Source organism: Colobus angolensis, unplaced genomic scaffold, assembly GCF_000951035.1.
Source record: "Colobus angolensis palliatus isolate OR3802 unplaced genomic scaffold, Cang.pa_1.0 Scaffold226, whole genome shotgun sequence".
Classification (NCBI taxonomy): domain Eukaryota; kingdom Metazoa; phylum Chordata; class Mammalia; order Primates; family Cercopithecidae; genus Colobus; species Colobus angolensis.
In genome coordinates, this window is record NW_012115444.1 from 1,065,850 (window position 1) to 1,085,631 (window position 19,782).

Consider the following 19,782-nt stretch of genomic DNA (forward strand, 5'->3'; position numbering starts at 1 on the left):
CCAGGCTCATAGTGAAAGCTGCTGGTGGATCTACTGTTCTGGAGCCTGTAGAAGGGTGGCCCTCTCATCACGGCTTCACTAGGCAGTGCCCCAGTAGCACTAGGCAGTGCCCCAGTCCCACTCTGTGTGCGACTCTGACCGCCACATTTATCCTCTGAATTGCCCCAGCAGAGATTTTTTATCAGGGCTCCGCCCCTGCAGCAGACTTCTGCCTATATCCAGATGTTTCCTTATACCCTCTGAAATCAAGGTGGAGGCTCCCAAGCCTCAACTCTTGACCTCTGTGCACCTGCAGGCCCAAAACCATGTGGAAACCATCAAGACTTGGGTCCTGCACCCTCTGAAGCAATGGCCCAAGCTATACCTTGGCCCCTTTTAGCCATGGCTGGAGTTGGAGCGGCTGGGATACAGCGTGCTATGTCCTGAGGCTGCACAGAGCTTTGTGGCCTTGGTCCTGGCCTACAAAACCATTTTTCCCTTCTGGGTTTCCTGGGTCTGTGATGGGAGGGGCTTCCACAAAGATCTCTGAAATGACCTGGAGACACTTTTCCACTGGGGAATTCTTGGCTATTAACATTCAGCTCCTCTTCACTTATGCAAATTTCTGCAGCCAGCTTGAATTTCTCCCCGGAAAACAGTTATTTCTTTTCTATCACATGGTCAGGCTACAAATTTTCTAAACTTGTATTCTCTGCTTCCCTTTTAAATATAAGTTCCACTTTCAGACCATCTCTTTCCTCATGCATATGAGCCTACACTTTTAGAAACAGCCAGGTCACATTTTGAATGCTTTGCTGCTTAGAAATTTTCTCTGCTAGATACCCTAAGTCATCTCTCTCAAGTACAAAGTTTCACAGATTTCTAGGGCAGGGACAAAATGCCACCAGTCTCTGCTAAAGCATAGCAAGAGTGTGACCTTTACTCTAGTTCCCTATAAGTTTCTCATCTCCATCTGAGGCCACTTCAGCCTGAACTTCACTGTCCATATAACTATCAGCATTTTGGTCAAATTCATTCAACTGGTCTCTAGGAAGTTTCAAACTTTCCCACATTTTCCTGTCTTCTTCTGAGCCCTCCAAACTGTTCCAACATCTGACAGCTACCCAGTTCCAAAGTTGCCTCCATATTTGCAGGTATCTTTATAGCAGTGCTCCACTCCTGGTACCAATTTTCTGTAGCAGTCCATTTTCGCACTGTTGTAAAGAACTGCTTGAGACTAGATAATTTATTTTTTTAATAAAAAGAGGTTTGATTGATTCAGTTCTGCATGGCTAGGGAGGCCTCAGGAAACTTACAATCATGGTGGAAGGCTCCTCTTTACAGGGCAGCAGGAGAGAATGAGAGTGAAGAAGGAACTGCCACACACTTTTAAATCATCAGATCTTGTGAAGCTCACTCACTATCATGAGAACAGCATGGGGGAAATGCCCCCCATAATCCAATCATCTTCTACCAGGTTTCACCCTCAACACCTAGGGATTACAATTCAAAATGAGATTTGGGTGGAGATGTAGAGCCAAATCATTATCATTGATAAAATAACATTTTATGGTTAAAAATCTTTAAATAGTTAATGCTTTAATTGACTCATATTATTGTCTTTCAGTCAATAATAATTTAATGTTTCTAATCAACAAACGCTACATATCTTCTAGGTTCAGAGTAAATCACAAGAAATGAATAATAAATGGTATTTAAATTATTTTGAATTTCTATTTACATAGTTGTAGTAGTTTAGATTTCACACAAAATATATTTGTTTATAACATTTTTCAAGAGAAAACCTCAAGTAAGTTATCTAAATTTGTTATATTTAGTTATTCTCCAAATTTAGATGTTGCAAGACTTGAGGATTCTCAACTTTAGTTAACCTTGGCACTGACTATAAACTTATCTAATTAAAATAGAAGCTCTAATAAAAGATTCTTCCCATAAGCAGAATATTACAAAGTGCAAATACAGACTTTTACAATTAAATAGTATTATGCACCATTTAATTCTTACTTTAATTTGTTTTTATACACATTTGAGGTGCTCTTTAAAAGCACTTTTCAAAAATTGCAATTCACTGAAATTTTGAATAACTGAGTAACATATTTGATGTGTACTTTCTTTCAAGAGTTCTATTGTAGGCAATATGCTACAGTTGTATTAAACTTAGATTGTTAATGAGTTCTCTTAATTTTAGTTTTAACTTTGACCAAAATGCAACCAAATTTTAGAGAACTTATTTAGTTTAAAAAGTTAAATACTATCTAATAATATATTGGTTTGAAAGCCAAGAAGAGGAAGTCTCTAGCATGGACCAGATGCTCTCTTTTTTAAGAGGGGAAAGACAGGTTGGATTTTATGCCTCACAGAGTTATTACACAACAGAGTCATATGTATTCAGCAGGTTAGGGAGAAAAGCTGTAAATATTTATGAGGGTAGCAAAGCACATGTGCAATGGGTAAACATATGTAATATGCAATCCTTGATCATTTTGGGGTGAGTCTTAGCATTAAATGAAATGGAATTTGACTCTTATGTCAAATTCATGAGACAATTTGTGTACAGCTTCTATCAGCTGGCTGATACTGGCTTAAAGTCTGCAATAGCTTATCAGAAAATAAAGATTGTAAGGCTGGTCCTCTGTCTAATCAAAGTTGTGGTCTGGGATGTAAATCAGTGTTAGGAGGCATTTGATAACTTCTAGTGTTAGAAATTTAGAGCCATAAGAATCTAGAAATTCGCTAGGCCAACTGGATCCTGAACCTTTGGCCTGTAGGTAACTTTCTGTCCTTAAGTTCATCTTAGTTGATAAAGGGGTGTCTGTTTTGTTCTCTCTGATTACATTGTGATTCTGATAAATTCTTTACATGTGCCATTAATTTCATCACAAAAATTTTTGTAGCTCACTTATCCTAACTTTATATATTCAACTTTTTGTAAATTTGATTAAATATGATTTCAATCTCAATTCATAGAATGTCACATTTCATATGTAATTATAAATTATATATGAATCATAACCAAGTCCAAATTATTTCTTATAATTTCTTATGCACAGGTTCATAAATTCAGTTACAGCATTGTTTTTGGCACAAGAATATACTTTATCAAAAATATGTTTATGTTATCAACACAAATCAAATAATTTTATATTTTATGTGCTAATTTGTAAAAATGTCAGATGTTTCAATCTTTGACAGAATGCATTTTTAAAGGCTTTATTTTCACTTTCAGGAATTTGCTTAAACATATGTAATCATATTGGAATTAACAATTTCTATTTGAAGCTTCTAAGGACACTTGTGATACTTAATATTTGCATTAACTTGAGTGGGCCATGAGGTGCCCAGGTATTTGGTTAAACATTATTTTTGTGTGTGCCTATGAATATGTTTCTGGGTAAGATCGACATTTAAATCAGTAAACTGAGCAAAGCAGACTGCCCTCTCCAATGTGGATAAGCCCCATTCAATTTTTTGAATGATCTTTCGAAAGCCTGAGTAGAATCAAAAGCTAAGCTAGAAAGAGTTCTTTCTCTCTGCCTGACTGTCTTCAAGCTGGGATGTGGGGCTTCTCTGGTCTTCAAGCCAAGAGTTGGACTGGAACTATCCCATTAGCTTTCTTGGGTTACTCAGACTAATACAACACTAAAAAGACAATCATATAACTTAATTATCAGCAAAATTTCTACCAATGGTAAAAACTTTAATAACTATGTCTTCATTTTTTATAAGCGCATAAGAAAACCTCAAATTGAAAATGAGTGAAACTAATTTGGAACCACATGCATTGATTCTAAATGAAAAATTCTAAATAGTGAAAAAGAGAAATTCATTATTTACTTTGCATTAAGCATGAGGTTTTATTTTTTTAACCAGTTGCAGCAAAAATAATGTATCACAAATATTTAAAACACTGTCCCCAAATAAGGTAAATAAAGTCGAAGTTGAACTTGCTTAGTTTCATATTGTATATGAACATAAAATACATTGTAACATTTCCCATTAACCCTGACAGTTAGCAACCTAACAGCTTCCTGTGTCTTACAGCTCCCAACAAAAGGCCATGGTACAATTGGTTAGTACAGAAGATGGCTAGCAGAAGCAGCAGTATCAAACAATTATTACTAGTTACTCGTATTTGAGCATACTTCAGTGATAACTCTGTATTGACAGAGAAGTGTTGTCACCTTGGAACTGTGTTTAGGTAGCTTAGAAATTTAAAGTGAAGATCAGCCAAACCTATTGACTTATTTAAATAATGTTACTATTAATAATGATCAAAATTAAAACCTGTTAATAATATCTGTTTAAACTATTTTAATAATAACATATTTCTGAATAAAATCCTATAGGACAGATATTGAACTTGCTAGGATATTGGGGCAGGACTTTTTGCAAATAGGCTTTTATAGTCATGTTATATTTAGAAGAATCCAGTCTAAGATCTTGCAAGGATGATTTTATAAACAACGTAGAGAAATTGCACCTATCTCAACTACAGATAAACATTAGGAACTGGAACTAAGAACTAGAAGGATTTAGGGGTAGTATGGGAATAGGGGACCTAAACTGTTGCATATTTTCTGCTTCAGCCTTGCATTGTACTTCTGCATTATTTTTTATTTTAGAAGATAGGTTTTTATCTGTTTTCATTCTGCACCATAGAAATTGCCACTCCACTGTGAAAGGGATTGTACAAAGTTTCACTCACGTACACAGACTCACTGGTTGTCTTTTAGTCCATATTTCATACTCCTGGGAGAGAACAGCTGATAATCCCAGCTTGGTTTGTGTGTTTGTCCCTGTCTGATAATCAGTGCCCACATCATGGGGCTGGAATCACACTTTGCATGTGTGACCAATTCTTAAAGATCAGGGTGCAATTTTTAGAGAAGAAGGGGTGATTTGTGAGCTGAATCCACACTAAAAATGGTGTTTCCATATATACATTCACATTTAGGAAATTTTGAAGAACATCATATTAATTGTATTATAGTATACAATTATAATTCATATTGTACATATATATCAATATGTGTATAGTACATATTGATAATGCATATATTATATAATTACATTATACAATAATTGTATTCAAATTATGAATTTATAACAAAGACTTTAACAGAATTTTTTTATTTGCTTGTTATTTCTTGTTTAGCTGCCTGATAGAGACCTCCATCCATTAGTAAAAATTGTGAGTATTTCTTTCTTTTACATCGGTCATTCATGAGCTATAGTTTGGATTTTACAGTTAAAGTTAAGAAAATAAATCTTACTGCTTCTTTATGATTAATCATAAAACTGCAAGATTAAAAAACAGTGTCTAGTTAATGGCCAATAATAAATGTAATGGAAATCAATCTAGTTGTTATGACATAATAACAGTTAGGCAAAGTAAGTAATTTTTCTATTCATTAAAAAATCTATTCATGCTACTATTTTGCTATTTATTCAAAAGATAGCTGTATTAATTAGGGTTCCTTAGAGATACAGAATAGTATATATATCTAAATATATATATATATATGCCTCACATTCCTGGTTGTGTGGGGGTTGGTGGAAGGAGTCCTCTCCTGCTCTGCTCATGTTTGATCAGCTAACTACTGTAACACCAGATTTTATGAAAGGGTGGGAACACAACTTTCATGAATATTTTGCTCCAAGCGTATATATAGAAGTTTATTAAGTATTAACTTACACGATCACAAGATCCCACAATAGGTTGCCTGCAAGGTTGAGGAATAAGGAGAGCCAGTTTGAGTCTCAAAACTGAAGAACCTGGAGTCCGATGTTTGAGGGTAGGAAGTATCCAGCATGGGAGAAAGATGTAGGCTGGGAGGCTAAGCCAGTCTCGCCTTATCACATTTTTCTGCCTGCTTTATATTCATTGGCAGCTGATTAGATTGTGCCCACCAAATTAAGGGTGGGTCTGCCTTTTCCAGCCCACTGACTCAAACGTTAATCTCCTTTGACATCACCCACACAGACACGCTCAGGATCAATACTTTGCATCCTTCAATCCAATGAAGTTGACACTCGTTATTAACCAACACAATAGCCAAGACAAAGACTGAAAAAGAAGTACTGACTTTTTCTGCTTAATTTTTCAAAGCTTTCTCTAATCACCTCTTTTCAGTTTCTTTGATTTTCTTTCCATAATATTTTAATGGAAATTAACTTGCCTTTGAGAGGATATTTGTTGACCAATAGTTTGTGTCAAGAATTTTACCTATCTTCAGATCAAATGAGCCAGAGCAAAAACTGTCTTTCCTGAATGTATTCTTCCTTTATCAGTTGTGGTAAAGATGTGATTAATGATTACTGTTTCCTGCTGTTTCTCGTTTAGTTTGGTAATTAGCTCCCTGAGCTGTTCTCATTGTAAATGAAGGGGTCCTGGGGAGCCATTTGAAGAATCTGAATGAATGAATTATCCATCGTGCAGTCTTTTTGAAAAAGCTAATTTGTAGGGGAAGGTGCACTGGGTGGTAAGTAAGGTTCAGCAGGACAACTTGTCAAAACATGGTTTGGTTTTGTTTGCTTCCAAAATTTTCAAAGACAAATGTCAGGGTCTATTATTTGGAGTTTAGGTCTTTCTTTGTTCTACCTTAAAACCATTTAAGAACAGATCAAAAAATCCTGTTGACCAAAACATATATGGTGGTAAACCTTTGAATATGTTCTTAGTTATAGTAGATGTTAGGCATATACAATATTGTGTGTATGTTGAAAAAAGTCTTATTCTAAAAGTGTTAGAAATGATACTGAAAATTTGCAAATCTGCTTCAAAAGATAGATGGTTTTGAGAAACTAATAATTCCCTTAATGCATTTTTGTATGTTTGCTTGTTCTGTTTGTTTCTAACTATTTATGGTATGGCCTTTTACTTCAGAATTTTCTGCATATACTACAAGATTTTCTCAATGGAATTAACAATGGAAGATAATGCATGTCAAAGCAAAATTGGCACATGAAAAATATAAACAAGCAAGGAAAACTTTAAGACTACTGAAATAGGAGAGAAAGGCTAAAACTAAGTCTGCACTTAACTTCAATAAAGCATGTAAGTCTGAACTGAACTCCACTGAAGCAGGTATTGTTAGGAATTTAAGGGCAGGGGTGAGTTAGTAGAAATGTACTGGAGGACATTAAGCCACCTGCATTTGCTAACTGATCTTTATGACAGGTGGTAATTTTGCAACTTAGAGCAAAATATCCATGAAAGTTGGGTTTCCACCCTTTCATAAAATCTGGTGTTACAGTAGGTAGGTGGTCAAACACGAGGAGAGCAGGAGAGGACTCCTTCCACCAACCCCCATACACCAGGAATGTGAGGCGACCATCAGATAATGGTCAGGCAGTTGTTAACTGTTTCTCTAAAATAACCAGCACCAGGGAAAGGCAGTCTCCTAATAAACAGGAAGACCTGAAGCTGGTCACTGGCCGCTTCCCAATAATATGTCAAGAGTTGGGTGAGTGGGCTCACATATGCACATTAAGAGGCGAAATGGCAGAGTTTAACTGGCATATGACCTCCTAGGGATATTCTGCTGGTTAGTGAAGAACACCTGAGGTGAGCATGCATCTAACTCCAGTAAACATACTCTACTTGCTCACCTCCCAAGTGCTAACAGGCCTCTGCACATGCAGACAGCCCACCCCAAGGGAAAAATCACGGGAGAAGGAAGGCAAGACCCCAGAAGTGTGCCAACATATAAAACCTCAAGTCAGAAGGTCAGTACGCATGCTTGTCTGTCAAGTTGCCTACTTGGCCCTCTTTCAAGTATATTTTCCCTTTTTTTTATGTTTGTTCCTGTCTTAAAGTTTTTAAATAAACTTTCACGACTGCTCTAAAACTTGCCTTAGGCTCACCCTCTACCTTATGCCCCTCAGTCAAATTCTTTCTTCTGAGAAGGCAAGAATTGAGGTCGCTGTAGACCTATAGCTATTTGCCGCTGGTAACATACATTGGTGCTGCGTGACTTGGATAACTTCCATCACTGACACTGGGAGATAGGGGTGCTACGTCTTTCTCTGAGGTCCTGTGTAAGGAACATGGCTGTGCTTTGGTCAAGGATAGGCCAAGGTAGGATGTTTACATCCTGCGTGACTCAGTGAGTTTAGAGCACAGGCGTGTAACTCCACTTGTTATCACAGCCATGAGGCCATAACATGGAAAGGCCATCACTTGGCTCTACGCCACTATTGTCTGTAAAAGTTACAATTGCCCTGTTGACACTGTGCAGGCATGCCGGTGCCCAGAGAAAGAGAGAGAGTCAGAGCTGTCCGTCTTTGCAGGCAGACACGGGGCAGCCAGGACACAGCTCAGCCTGCTGGTGTCCAGAGACAGGAAGAGTTAAACTGCTGACTCTGAAGGCAGAGAAGAGCCAGCCATGCAACTGAATGTGGGAGCCACCAGAATAAGCAGCCGAGACAGGGCGGACAGTGTGAGAAAGCTGTTGATGAGAGCTGCTGCGGAATAAAATCATCTTTCACCTGCCTACGGCCTCCCAAGTGTTCTTTCTGCTCATCTACCCACTCCCTTCGGACCTCAGCATGGGCTAACACCTGACCCCAAATGTGACAATTGGCACAGTGGTGAACTCAACACCTTGAGAACATTTCAGGTTATGTAAGTGGCAAGAGGCTTTTTAAAAAAAAAAAAAAAAAAGTTTTATGTATATCTCAAAGGAGCAGAGAAAAAAATTTACAATAACATGTTCTCTCAAGTAAATGCTAGAAGAAAAGGAAGATCAGGGACCCAGAGTCCAGAAAAATCCTGTCTTTAGTTTAGTCAAACTGAGGGTAGCATTAATGTCATCTTACTCAAGGGACTGAAGAAGGGTACACTAGGAACTTCAACTTTTTTCCAGCTTTTAACTTAAAATGTAGCTAAAGAAAATACAGCAAATTAAAAATTTGCTAAAGCTTTTTGTTGTTTACTATATTATTTATTTAAAGTCATTATAGTATTAACTCTTCTGTATATTTGCAATATTACCCAATATTTTTACATTATAATTTCTCTTGTAAACCTAACCTGGGTAAGAGCTCATCTTATTCTGACAAAAGTTTTATAGTAATGATCTATGTATCAATTAACATATTTCATTTGGTCACACAATATCTGGGAGAATTTATTTGGCTATTTGGCATTTGGAAATAATATTTAAAAAGGTCGTGTTTTAAGTACTTTCTATGGTCAGCTTCTACAGTAAGAGTTTACCAGCATTGTTTCCCTTAATCATAATAAAAATTATCCCAGATTTACAGAGAAGAAGCCTAGGCTTAGAGAAATTAAAACTTGTACAAGGATACAAAAGTAATACAGAAAATTATCTCACTCATTGTTGGCTCTCTTGACTACACAATACCATCTCCAAAGTCCACGTTCTCTGCTTTGTAACAACTGACTTCTCTATTGTGCACCTTAAACATGTCTCAACTCAGTCAACGACAAACCACACCAAAATTCATGCAATTAAATTATTAAGTCACGTTTCTTAATTCTGAATGTATTATCTGTCTGTAAGATGGTAGGCTGATGTTTATCTTCCTGACTTTTAACAAGGATTAGATTCCACTTTGTGCTTAACCTACTGAAAAGGATTATTGGAGCATACTATGAGAAAAAATTGAGTACAAATTGAAAATGGCACTAGAATCTCACTGCTTTATTACAGTAGGAAGGCAGGATCTTACGTTATTTGATATACATGAAAATTAGAAATCTTAAATTCAAAACACTCTAACACTTAGATCGTTTCTGGAAGACATGCAGGATGGTAGTGCAATTAGCATATGATCCAGACCATTTAACCTTTTCGCACGATTGCTGTGCACATTGTTCAGGTAAGACTCACAGCTGCCGTCGATATTCCTTTCTTTTACTGGTACAGCATCAACAATTATACTTAAAACTAGTTTAGAGCCAAGTCTTTCTTCTGTGAATAAAAAAATTCAAATTTGTTAAATAGAAAATATTTGCTCTCTTGTTTGCTGATATAGTTAAGTGAAAAGATGAGTAAAAATATTGATAACTTCTTGGAGATTATCAGGTATTGTGACCTGCTTGAGAGTTGTTTGATGAACTAATATTTCACGATAGAACTATTTTACAGTTACTAATGACTGGATGAAGATGATAAGAACTTTGTGTTACATGTAGCAATCAGCAACATGGTATTTGTTTCTGAAAAAATATATTATGTGCCCTCTGAAATGAACAGGCAGATGGTAGCAGGCTATGCAAGAGTTGGGTAATTTATTACATAAAAACAAGTAAAATATGGTTTGTGAAGTAGGGGTAAACGTTTGTTTGATTAGCAGTTTGCAATTTTTTTTTTTTTCCACTAGGTTTGGCTACTTATTAGTTCTTGGATTTTTCACTGTCCTCATTCAGAAGATCAGCTTCAGGTGGTGATTAAGAACATTTGAATGGTTCTGAATCTGAATACCTATTCTGCCTTTTACTACTAAGTCTCAGTAACTACCTCTTTTAAATATTATAGTAAAACGAATTTTTTACTGTCCTGTAGGATTGCTTTGAGATTTAAATGAGATGTGTTGAAAGTATCAGGCTCTCAATAAATATTTACTGTTACTATTTTTAATAGAAATGACAACTTTGTCTTAGTATTTAATAACAGTTTGCATAAGTCCAAAGAGAAAACAGATTTAAATTTGGCTTATAATATTGGGGAAATATAACAACTTAGAATATTTTTAAAATCATCATTCTTATTAAATCTCTATTTAAGTGAAACCCCTGGATAGCTCTCTATGGGCTGGATCATGTATTCACTTTGGGCAGTCTATTGTCATTTATGTCACTATGGCATGGAACGTATACTAAATTGGAACTTTATTTATTTATCTATTTTCGAGTCTCACTTTGTTACCCAGGCTGGAGTGCAACGGTGCAATTTGGGCTCACTGCAACCTTCACCTCTTGGGTTCAGGTAATTCTCCTGCCTTAGTCTCCCGCGTAGCTGGGATTACAGTCTCGCTCCACCATGCCTGGCTAGTTTTTGTATTTTTAGTAGAGACAGGGTTTCACCATTTTGTCCAGGCTCATCTCACTAAATTGTAACTTTAAAATATGTTTGAATATGATGATGATTTCATAAAAAATAGCTCAGTTTTACAAATAAAAGTCTCTGTCTCTGTTGGCATACTTTTTTGGTGAACTTAGCTCCTCTAATTAAATGATATTTTCTCTCTCACTGTTTGTTTCTCCCTCACTGTTTCTGTAGTGTTCAGCAGTAGCAACTTTAACTAGGACACTTAAGTAGAATATTGAACTATCCTTTTGATACCCCTTGAATTTAAATAGCTAATATGCCTCATATGGAGACCCACATTTTTATGATGGGAACTAATTAGTTTCACTTTCACTAATAGTTTTATATTAAATATTGATAAGGGCAGTAGAAAAAAATGAAGGAATTAAAATGAAAGCAGTAAAAAACCTATCCATCTTTTTATAGATATGATGATATGTATAGTAACTTGGCTACATGAGAGAGTCCTTATGTAAAAGGAATTTAGCCTTTATTCTAAACAGCAATTCTAAGCCACTGAAAGATTTTGACAGGAGTGACATAATCTGAGGACTTTGCTGTTATAACCAGTGACCTCCTACATGGTTATCATGGATGGAGAAAGTCACAAAAATGGCACTTGATTTTCCAAACATTTGTGTTAGAACCAACAGACTCTATGTTGAAAAAATTATCTTGCTCTTTCTGTCACTAAAAGTGAATGAATTGACTTCATTTCTAGTTTTCCTCACCCTTAGAATATCTTAATAAAGAAAGTAAGTATTAAGAAATAAGGCTATTTGCAAAGAATTAGTAGAGTTATGAAAAAATCTATATAAATAATTTTATTTCATTAATGAAAATGAGTGGATTTATTGAGAACATTTAATGTATTTATATATTCTTTGCTAATACTAAATAAAACAAAAATATCAAGGTATTACAGTGTTCAGCATTATAAACTTTTTTTATTGTGCAATGTATGAGTATGTAGGGCAGCTGTTTAGCCGTATTTTGAGATCTACCCAGTCTCCCGCCATCACATAAAATTATTTGTAATATTTGATACTATAAACACAAACACAAATATTTGGTCCAAGGCTGGGCATCTGATAAAGAAAAATATTTTTTAATAAAGAAAATCATTTGTGTTAGGTGGGTGTGTTGGCACATGCCTGTAATCCCAGTTACTTGGGAGGCTGAGGCAGGAGAATTGCTTGAACCCGGGAGGTAGAGGTTGCGGTGAGCCGAGATTGTGCCATTGCACTCCAGCCTGGGCAACAAGAGCGAAACTCCCTCTCTAAGAGAGAGAGAGAGACAGAGAGAGAGAGAAGGCATTTGTAATTGATTTGTGCCTATTTGTTAGTTTTTGTTACAATTTGTAGCAATTGATTAAAGTGTTTTACAAATTAACACCATTTTGATTCCCTCCAAATTCTAGTTAATATGTTTTTCAGTTTTCATACTGTAAAGTTCACATTGTGTTATGTAATACTATGGGTTTTGATAATATATAAAATCTTGCATCAGCTTCAAGAATGTTGATAAAAATAGCTCAATCACTCTAAAAATTTCCCTTTATAGTTAACACAGCCCTCTACTCACTATCATGGAAAATACTGTCTGTTTTTATCCCTGTAAGTTTTCCCTCTTTTTCATCATGCCATATGAATGGCATCATATAATGTGTAACTTTCAAGGTCTGGCCAATGGCATCATACAATGTGTAACTTTTGAGGTCTGGCTCCTTTCACTCAGCAAAATATAGTTAAGATCATTCCATGTTGTTACATGAGTTAACAATTTATTACAGTTTATTATTGTGTAATATTCCATATGGACTTACTACAGTTTATTTAATAAAGGAATATTATGCAATAATATCCAAACTGTATTATGGATTTACTACAGTTTATTTGTTTTATAGTTAAAGGACATACAGGTTGTTCCTGGTTTTCGACACTTACATGTAAAGCTGCCATAAATGTTTACACAAAGATTTTGAGTGAACATACATCTTCGCTTTTCTTTCAAAAAGTGTAAGTATGAGATTGTTGGGTCAGAGAATGAGTATGTAGGGCAGTATGTAATGCATATTTAACTTTATAAGAAAATTCCAAAACAGTTTCTAAAGAGATTCTACCATTTTTTTTTCCCACCAGGAATGTACAGCAGTCCTGGTACTCAGCACTGCACCCTTGGTGTTGTCAGGTTAGGTATACAACAGTATCTCATGGTTGTTTTTATTTGCAATTCTCTAATGACTTCTGATGCTTAGTTTATCTTTACATGCTTATTTTCTATCTGTATATTTTGTTCAGTGAAGTTTCTGTTAAGATATTTTGCTCAATTTTTTATTAGGGCCTTTAATTTCTTATTGTGTACTGAGTTTTGAGATTTCTTTATATGTTCTAAACTCCTTGTCAAAAGTAGGATTTGTAACTTATTTTTCTCAGTTTGTGGTCTTTTAACTATCTTAACAGTACCTGTTACATAGAAAAAGCTTTTAATTTGTATAAAATAAAATTTATCATTTTAAGGAGTATCTGAAAACTTTTTGGTGAACACAATAGCACAGGTATTTTCTCCTAAATTTACTTCTAGAAGTTTTATAGTTTTACATTTTCCACTAAGGTCTAGGATTCATTTTGATTTGGTTTTTCTATAAGTTGTAAGATTTTAATGAGTTTCATTCTATTGATCTATTTACATTCAACTATTCCAGTACAATTTATTGAAGTGGCTATTTGTTCTTTATTAAATTGACTTAGATCTTTCTCAAAAATCAGTTGACTATGTTTGTGTGAGTCTATTTCTACACTGTTCTGTTCCATTGTATGACGTGTGCCTATCCTCTCACTAATATAGTACTATCTTTATGACTATAGCTTTAGAGTTTTTCTGTTTTAGAAGGAAACAGAAAACAGATTTCTGTTTTCGATCATTTCATCCTTTATGTTTGTTTTTCATTTAATTTGCCTATAAATTGTAGTTGCTTAATGTACAACATCCAATTAAAATATAGTAGAAAACAGCTTATATTCATAATGGAAATAAATACTATAAATTGTATATTTATAAAAGGAAATACTAGGTTAAAAAATGACAAGGTCTAGACTTCTCATGGAGATAACAAAATGGTTTTATTGTTGTATAGATAGAAAATGGAATTTCATAGAGAGCAAAATGTATTAAACGGTGTATTTTACATCAATAGGATAAATTTTTTAAAGTTATGTTGAGTAACACAAATCAAAATACTGGGGCAAGTGGGAAAACTGGTAACAGGGAAACTGATGATTAGAAAGGTTGAAGGACTACCAGTCCCGATGGAGACCTGTTGGTACAGTGTAGAAGCTGCAACAGCAATGTTTGAGTTAAAGATCCATGAATGAGCAGCCTCTTTATGGCCCTGGTTAGTAGCCGTGAAGTCAACAGGTTGAACAGAGCACAACATCAGAGGAAGATAACAGTTCACAGTGAAAATTTGTGAGGGACTTTTTTTTTAAATGAATGAAAACAAGAGTGAGGAATAAAACTCATTTACATAATCATGTAAAAGTCACTGTTAAGACTATTTAATTCTTTTCAAAATGTTGGCATGTCCTTTTTTTTGTTATTTCAGTTTCACAGATATCCTGTGACACATTTCAAGATGGTCACATGATATTGTTTCGCTGTGTCCACACACAAATGTCAACTTCAATGGTAACTCCTACAATTCCCATGTCATGGGAGGAACCTGGTAGGAGGTGACTGAATTATGGGGGTGGGTCTTTCCTGCAGTTACCGTAATAGTGACATGGTTTTGGAACTGGGTAACAGGCAGAGGCTGGAACAGTTTGGAGGCCTCAGAAGAAGACAGGAAAATGTGGAAAAGTTTGGAACCTCCTAGAGATTTGTTGAATGGTTTTGACAAAAATTGCTGGTAGTGATATGAACAATAAGGTCCAGGCTGAGGTAGTCTCAGATGGAGATAAGGAACTTGTTGGGAACAGGATCAAAGGTAACTCTTGTTATGTTTTAGCAAACAGACTGGTGGCATTTTGCCCCTACCCTGGAGATTTGTGAAATTTTGAGCTTGAGAAAGATGATTTAGGGTATCTGGTGGAAGAAATTTCTAAGCAGCAAAGCATTCAAAATGTGACTCGGGTGCTGTTAAAAGCATTCCATTGGCTGGGCATGGTGCCTCACACCTGTAATCTCAGCACTTTGGAAGGCAAAGGCAGGAGGATCACGAGGTCAGGAGATCGAAACCACAGTGAAGCCCCATCTCTATTAAAAATAAAAAAAATTAGCTGGGCACAGTGGCAGGTGCCTGTAGTTCCAGCTACTAGGGTGGCTGAGGCAGGAGAATGGCGTGAACCCGGAAAGTGGAGCTTACAGTGAGCTGAGATCGCGCCACTGCACTCCAGCCTGGGCAACAGAGCGAGACTGTCTCAAGTAAAAAAAAATAAAATAAAAAATAAAATAAAAACAAAAGTATTCTATGTAAAAAGGGAAACAGAGCATAGAAGTTCAGAAAATTTGCAGCCTGATGATGCAGTAGAAAAGAAAAATGCATTTTTTGAGGAGAACTTCAAGCCAGCTGCAGAAGTTTGCTTAACTAAGTAGCAAAGAGCCTAATGTTAATCCCCAAGACTATGAGGAATATATCTCCAGGCCATGTCAGAGACCTTCACGGCAACCCCTCCCATCACAAGCCCAGAGGCCCAGGAGGAAAAAGTGGTTCCATGGGCCGGGTCAAGGGTCCCTGTGCTGTGTGCAGCCTAGGGACTTAGTGCCCAGTGTCCCAGTTGCTCCAGGTGTGGCTGGAAGGGGCCAACATAGAGCTTGGGCTGTGGCTTCAGAGGGTGGAAGCCCCAAGCCTTGGCAGCTTCCATGTGGTATTGAGCCTGTGGGTGCACAGAAGTCAAGAATTGAGGTTTGGGAACCTCTACCTAGATTTCAGAAGATGTGTGGAAACATCTGGATGACCAGGCAAAAGTTTGCTGCAGGAGTGGAAACTTCATGGAGAACCTCTGCTAGGGCAGTGTGGGAGGGAAATGTGGGGTCAGAGCCCCCATACAGAATCCCTACTAGGGCACTGCCTGGTGGAGCTGTGAGAAGAGGGCCCCTGTCCTCTAGACCCCGGAATGGTAATCCACCAACAAATTGCACTCAGTGCAGTCCGTGAAAGCGGCCAGAAGGGAGGCTATACCCTGCAAAGCCACAGGGGCAGAGCTGCCCAAGACCATGGGAACCCACCTTTTGAATCAGCATGACATGGATGTGAGACCTGGAGTCAAAATAGATCATTTTGGAGCTGTAAAATTTGACTGCTCCACTGGATTTCAGACTCTGTAATCCCTTTGTTTTGATCAAATTTTCCCATTTGGGATGACTGTATTTACCCAATACCTGTACCCTCACTGTATCTAGGAAGTAACTAGCTTACTTTTCACTTTACAGACTCATAGGCAGACAGGATTTGCATCGTCTCAGATGAGACTTTGGACTGTGGACTTTGGGGTTAATGCTGAAATGAGTTAAGACTTTGAGGGACTGTTGGGAAGGGATGATTGGTTTTGAAACGTGAGGACATGGGATTTGGAGGGGCCAGGGGTGAAATGATGTGGTTTGGCTGTGTCCCCACCCAAATCTCAACTTGAATTTTATCTCCCAGAATTCCCACACGTTGTGGGAGGTAACTAGGGTGAGGTAATTGAATTATGGGGGCGGGTCTTTCCCGTGCTATTATCGTGATAGTGAATAAGTCTCATGAGATCTGATGAGTTTAGCAGGGATTTCAGCTTTTGCTTCCTTCTTGTTTTTCTCTTGCTGCCGTCATGTAAGAAGTGTCTTTTACTTCCCACCGTGATTCTGAGGCCTCCTCAGCCATGTGGAACAGTAACTTCAGTTAAACCTCTTTTTCTTCCCAGTCTTGGGTATTTCTTCATCAGCAGTGTGAAAACAGACTAATACATGGTGTTACATAATTTTTTGTATCTCACTTGATTTGTTTGTTCCCTAGTTTAGATATATACAGATCTATAACTAAAATCAAGGTCTAATTAACTTACAGTGTAGTGAATATATTTTGCCTTACCATTAAATTCTAGATTTCTCAACCTAAGTCTGTCAAAATTTGGCAAATGTATATATCAACATTTCCCTTTTAAACATGCAGCCTAGTGCATTTGGATTTTAATTATCAATGTGTTGTTTTAAAAATTAAAATTTTATCCCAGAAATTTTGAAAAAGTTCTTATTCAATGAGGTGTTTGACGGTACTCCTATAGGGTTAAAATTTAACTGTTAACAGTCACATTTTCTCAAACTGTGATAATTTAGTCCTTTAATTTCTGCCATATGTTGGTTGTTACTGTTACCTATTTCTTCTCCTTCTTTCTGTAGATGCTTAATGGCAAACTGTAAACACAGATGTCCTGCTAGTGACATGTGTTGGCATTCAGGATTCTCATTTTGAGATAATGCTTAAGTCTTAGTTTTTGTTACTGTAAGTGTTTATATATAATAACCTCACTCTTCCTAGGTGTACTAATTCCTCATTTTGCTTCCCTGTCTTTCACACTCTTTTCTTCAATAACTGAGGTCACTGTTTTCATAAAAATGATACATGTATCTTTTTCATTATGCAAAACAGAAAAAGTACAAAAATACAACAAAATGTGAGTCCAAATCTTAACTACATGTAATAATATTTTTCTAGATTTCTCTGTGTGTGTTTAAACAGACAGATCAATAGAGGAATAGATGAATAAATAAGTAAAATGAAGAGCTCCCCCCAGAAGAGGCCATCCAGTCCTGTGACTTTAAATTTCATTTATTTCTTATTGACACCAACATGTATAACTTTTAGTAATAATACAAAGACAAAAACAAAACAAAACCCAGATTTTTCCAGATTTTGATCACTTCCACCACCAGTGCCACCAATAATCATAAATTCCCACGAGCGTTTCTTCTGGATCATTTAACAAGTTCTCTGGTTTCCCTGCTTCATCTCTCTTTCTCTCATGGTGGTTCTACATGATGATGAGAATTATCCATTAATCATTAAAATCATATGCTCTTATCCCTTCATTTGGAAACCCTAGAATCACTTCCTATTACTTTTACAATAAAATACAATGTCTTAGCATGGCCTGTAAGGCCCTGCCTGTTTTGCCCTTGAACTCTTTTACTGCAAGTTACATTATATGACCATGGATAATTTTGTTGCATGCATCCACTGTAGAATGTAAACCGTATGTGGGCAGAAAATGTTCTCCAATTCACAACTTTACCTGTAACAACAAAGTGGCACTAGGTGAATATACAATAAGCATTTATTGGATGTATAAATTTAAAAATAGATTGACAAAATGAGTCTACTGTATAAGTTAGTTTTAGAAATAAAATTATTAAGTAGAACGTTAATGTAACTGGAATGCATGTACATTATAAAAGTTGCTAAATTAAAACTATAATCTTTTGTCAAAGAATATACATGAATTGGGTTGGGAGGTTGGGAAAGGTGGCAACTTTTTTCTTGAAAGAGCCAAAAGCAGCTGAGGAGAGTGGGGAGGCACGCAGTCATGTCTCTCTCTCTCTGGGGTTCTCTGGTGGGAATGATGATTGGTTACCTCAGTGGCAAAGTATGCCCATGTTCTCTCTAGAATAGGCTGCTGGGAATACAGTGGTTCTCACTGTAAGACTGACACCAATAGTGTACTACTTTCTTCTTTGTTCATAGCTGTTTTCTGGCATCTGAGCAATGCTGATCTCACTAGCAATCCTTTCTGGATAATCAATCTCCATTTTTTTTTTTTTCTCCACAACGTTGTTTCTGCAGATTCCTTAATGTGCCTTTGAGCCCTCTCAGGGCTATTTTGGTTTGTGGATAGCTATCTGTATTTGTTTTGTTTGTTTTTGGATGGGATGAAGGATATTATGTACTACTCTACCATCTCGGTGACATCTGTCAGAACTTTTTATTATCACTCAACTATCTTCTGACTTGTGTTTCTATGAAGAAATGTGAATACTAACTCTTCTTCTTCTAGGATACTTGATTTTGATTATTTTTATATTGACATTGTTAATATTGTTAATGTTTTATTCTTCTCATCTTCTGGGAACACAGGTGAATTTCTATGAAGAAATGTGAATACTAACTCTTCTTCTTCTAGGATACTTGATTTTGATTATTTTTATATTGACATTGTTAATATTGTTAATGTTTTATTCTTCTCATCTTCTGGGAACACAGGTGACTATATGTTCCAGCTGAATTTGCAGAAAGGAAGACCAAATGAATACTTCCAGGTTATGGAGTATAACATGTGGTGATAAATGATACTTCTAGGACAAATCGTAAGAGTGAGATTTTCATATGCTTTCTTAGCTACCATGGCAAAAAGGCCCTGTTCCAATTGATGAAGCTAATGGATAGCAGATCAGAGCCCACTGTCAACTTGTAGTTTGAACCTCATGAAATTGCTATCTGACCATTTTTGAACCAGAAAATGGCAATCTCATTTATTTTAACTTAATGTAAGAAACACATAGTGTAGGCTACAAACATACCTTTGTTAAATTAAGATACTAAAATTAGGGGTCAGTTTGTTACAGCAGCTATTATAAATCTGGTTTTTCTTTTTCTAAGGTAAAGTATGCCCTTTGAATTTTCAGAATTAAGTCTCTGTTTCAGGGAAGTAATCTATTTTATCTTTGAATATGCTTTCTTTTCCATTTCAACTGT